The sequence below is a fragment of the Hirundo rustica genome, chromosome W (assembly GCF_015227805.2).
Source record: "Hirundo rustica isolate bHirRus1 chromosome W, bHirRus1.pri.v3, whole genome shotgun sequence".
Classification (NCBI taxonomy): domain Eukaryota; kingdom Metazoa; phylum Chordata; class Aves; order Passeriformes; family Hirundinidae; genus Hirundo; species Hirundo rustica.
Window position 1 is genome coordinate 8,755,517 of NC_053487.1, and position 4,577 is coordinate 8,760,093.

The following is a 4,577-nucleotide window of genomic DNA, read 5'->3' on the forward strand; positions in this document are numbered from 1 at the left end:
ATCTAAAATTTGACTAGTTAAATTCAATTCCGATTTGGTCCAGCATGCCATCTGCTTCAATGTGGTCATTGCTCTGGCGGCTGTTGCTCCTAGTATAAACATGGATGTTAACGCTGTCCTAGCTTGGGACTAGAATTTAAGATATATTTTTGTCTGTACAGTCCAACTCATGTATAGCATGTTTTCTCCAAGTAACTTTTGCTAAAGTCATCAATGCAGTTATGTTAGGGTGAAACAGGGCAAGCTTCCCTAAATAGCATGGGCCCTCATGTGGGCTGGCTGGAACTCCATTCCAAGCACGGTCCCCACATATTAAAAATGTTCCTGGTGGAAGGTGTCATGCTGGTTTGCCAGTCAAGTTACATTTGGAATAGAGCTGTTGGTGTACACTGCCACTAGATAGTCAAGCTGAATTTACTGCAGCCCATTTCTGGCTATGTATATTTAAACTCTGCTCTGTGGGGGGCTCAAAGGACACCCAACCTCCCTCACTTCTATTCGTAGAGCTGGCATTCATACATTCAGGGAGGTCTAATTCTTCAGGTGTTGAAGTAAGCATATCATTAAGTTGCTCTATAATTTTACACTGCCAGCCTTCATCAGCCTGGGCAGCTGTGAAACCTGACAACCACACCATCCTGTTTGCCACAGTAAAATTCAGCATTGTCTCATTTTTCACATAACCTTTAAATTTGTGAGGGCTCCAAAGGGGTGTTCCTATCAAACAAGTTCTGAATGGGTCTTGGGGCTTGGCCAGGCTAAGGCAGTTAGAATCCTGTCCAGTCATTTTGGCAAATGTCACCCATACATTAGTTTTCTTCGAAAATTGATGAGCTAGTTGAGAAGATCCTGCAACACTTGTTGACACCATGAGCAAAAGGCGCACAACACGCAAGAACGTCTTACCATGTGGACCTGCCATATCTCTCTCTTAATGGCCTACACTGTCTGCGCAAATCTCCAATCTGCTACTCCAACAAAATCATCAGGAACAGGGTTAGGTATTCTCAACACTACCTGTGCTGCTTGATAAAAGGCACCAAGGGTACCACTATAGCAATGGTCACACAAACCACCCTCACGCCAAAGCTTTGGTGTCTGTCTCTCAAATTGTGCACCACAAACTCCGCAGCCCACTTCTATAACTATTACTTCCTTGTTGGAGTCCAGGGCATTCCTTTGGCTGCCCTGGAGGGTCAGAGACCTGGACAGGGGGGTCTGGGACCCTGGCCCAGAGCCCAGAGGGACATTGGCTTTGATCTCAGTCCATGGGAAAGGCTTCCTGCACTGCAGGAAGGATTGCAAGCCACAAGAGATAGTAGTTTAGCTTATCACAGGGTGAGAAAACAGTAGGTTTGGGTTTTTAGTATTGAAGTGAATGGGGGCAAGATGGAGGATTTGGGGCGTTGTCTCCTGCTTCTTCTTTCTTCTTCCCTCACTCCATTTTCAGCAGTGACGGTGGCACAAAGTTGTTTAAAGAGATTGGGTCAAAGTAGAGATGACCTGTTTAGTATAAGTGATAGGTATTGGCAAATAATGATAAATAAAGAACACGTAGCAATTAGTATAAAAGATAGCAACAGCCCAGTGCAAGGAGGAGTCGAGGAGTCACCAGATGCCTGAGCAGCTGCACAGACCTTTGTTGGGCACTGAGAAATTTGTAAGATAAGAAACAATAAATGAAGCGCGCAACCTTGAAAAATCAGAACCTGAAGACTCCGTCTCTTTCTTGTGTTTGGCTCAGAGCTTTGCAGAGGGCAAAAAGACTCTAAAACCACCTGAATCTCGGAGAAAAAACCCGAGACTTCCTGACACTGAGGACACTCTTTTTCTTGCCACTCATGCAAGTCCTGGAAAGTTCCAACGATCCCAAGGGGCCTTGGAGATCAAAAATGCTACAACCCAGTCTGGGTCAGGAGGGCGTTGTTCACCAGTGGCCTCAACCACCAGCTGTCTCAGCAAGGACTTGATGATCCGTGCTCTTCTTCCTTCTTTTCCTTCCTTGCTGGCCGAGTCCATTTACTTGGCATCCATTGTGGCCCAGATGCAAAGCTCAAAGGCTTGGGTGCAGCTGTTGTCGAATTTGCCTCAGAGGTGTCCTGATCGCTGACCAGCAGGTTTCAGAGTGACAGATTCCAGGGCCCTTGGAAATCTGTCAGTCTGGGATGAATTTGAGATCAGCTGCTCTGGCCAGAAGTGTTCCTCTTATCTTCTCCAGAGATGGCTATCTGGCTTTTTATCTTCAGAGGGCTTGTGGTGTTCACTGTGTGCAGAAGGCTTACTGTGACCCTGTTCAGCATGAAACCGCTTTGTCAGCAATGGATGAGCAAAAACCACCCCAGCTTGGCTCTTACTTGGCAGCTGCTGCAGCCACACAACTTAGTAAGATATCTTTGGGTTTTCACCAGCTTAAGTCTTTAGTAAATAAATTCCAAGTGGACACTAAACAAGTATTTCACTAAGAGATGATGAAATGTTAAAATTAAAAGCAAGTCAGACTGCAGATGTAATTATACTACATTAGAAATTCCAGTTGGTGGGGATCCATTCACTATATATAGAGAAATTAGTAATCAAGGTAATTACAAAGACAGAGCATTTGTTTCCTGCATGCTTTCCCAGGCTTGGAATCAACAGAGTTGACTACATGGAGAGTTGACTAGGGTGAACTTGGAATTCACTCTCTCAGGCAGGATACTAGTTAAGAAGTGTTACTGATAACAAAGAAGAAAAGTTATACAACATTGATTATTATAAATTACTTTGTTCTCATCTGCTTTTAGCATTTGTCTCTTACAAGTCTTCATCCATTCCTGTAGAAACCTAACCTTTTTCCATTCCCCTGTGGCAGCTCCCATCCCTAGTGATGGTTCGAGTGCATGGGGCAGTCCTTGATGCGGAACACTTGGATGTGCAGGTGGGCAGCAATTCTGGCTGCACACGCTGACACAGTATCGGAGCAGGTCAAACAGGGACAGGATCAGGGCAATCCAGAGGATAATATACTTATCAATAAAGCTGTTAAAACATTTGGTCAAGGAACAGCAATGCTGGGCTTATGAATGCTATGTCTTATAAATACATTTCACTCTTGGTCATGTGGGCAACCACCAGTTGATTTGTGATCTTGGCACACACAAAGCTAAAAGTCAGGATGTAGAGGCAGAGATGCCTCTCAAAGAGCTGCACAGTAGATTTCTTATAGATCCTTGCAGCCGAGGCAATCACGGAGCCAATATGAAGAAAAGGTGAGAGGACACTTGTTCCTGCTAAAGTGGATCCCTTTTTTGCCAACTCCAGTTTGCACAGGAGAATATGGTTCCTGCCACAGTACAAAGAGCTGGGAGTATTTTCACCTGAATGTTCAGTCTTGGAATCAGAGATTGCTAAAAAGGTGGTCCTCCAATCACTGCCAGTAAATTCATGTTTATTATGAAGATTTGTATTTCAGTCACATCAATCATGCCGAAGCGCAGCGTTCTTGAGATGTACGTCTGTCAGTGTGCGCAGTAAAACATGAATGTCACAGCAAAACAACAGAAGAACATCCAATCAGGGTTGGTGTCCAGCTGCACAACAATACAAGTTCCCAAAACCACAAAGACTGTGGACAATGAATCACAGCTATGATCACAAAGCTCTCTTAATGGAGTGCTGCTATTTGTCCTTCTTGCTTGTTTTCCATCTGTAGCATCCAGGGACTGGAATGCCACAGGCACAAGCAATGAATGTCCAGGAAGGTGCCTGCCTTTGAAGCTGTTGAGCAGTAACATACCAATAACAGAGTTGTAAATATATTATTAACAGTTTGATGATGGTGATCAGATTGGGGGCAATCCAGGCTGGAGAATGGATATCTGCAGTATGAATCCAACCTAACATTGTTCAAGCACTTTTCAGATTTCAAGCTGTGCTCTTTTACTGTGTTTTTTTTTGCCTGTTGCAAGATTTTCCATTCATGCTGTTCACACACAGGATTGCCATCTCTGAACATGACAGGACAAGCTACAGGACATGCCATGTATCCTGCGGGTTCCCACTGTCCTTCTAGTATAACGTCACATATAATTTTGGACCATCGAGTCACGGGGGGGGGGGGGGGGGCAGGCAAAAGTGTTGCCTGGGAACTGCTTTCTGCAGTTTGTTCTAGCAATTGTTGCATTGGAGTTAACTGGGAGCTGAATGATGTTGGCTCCTCCTGATTTTTAGCATTTATTGTAGATAGTTCTTGGGCTTTTTCCAGCAGCAGCTTAATTGCTGCATGCGCTCGCTCATCCAGGCGTTGCATCACTGCCTGAATTTGATCAGTCAGTTCTTTTAAACAAATTGTGGGTTCTGCCGTGGGTTCTGCCATGGGTTCTGCTCTATCACTGGGTCCTCCTCTAATTCATCCGGCAGCGGAACATTGTCAGGGGAAGGTGGTCGACAGCAGGGGTCACGGGTTCCCATCTCTTGGTTGACCGGTGTCTCTTCGGGCACAGCCGGGCAAAGGGGGGTACTCGGCGCATGCTGGGAGCAGCGGCAGCCCCAGCCCCGGCCCATGGTGGCGGTGGGAGGGCGGTGCGGACTCCAGGGGG

At 45.6% G+C, this 4,577-nt stretch overlaps 1 pseudogene; it reads right to left on the reverse strand.

The window, feature by feature from the left end:
* Nucleotides 1-2,857: 2,857 nt before the first annotated feature.
* LOC120764978 (choline/ethanolaminephosphotransferase 1-like) lies at nucleotides 2,858-3,882 on the reverse strand (annotated as a pseudogene).
* Nucleotides 3,883-4,577: the final 695 nt, after the last annotated feature.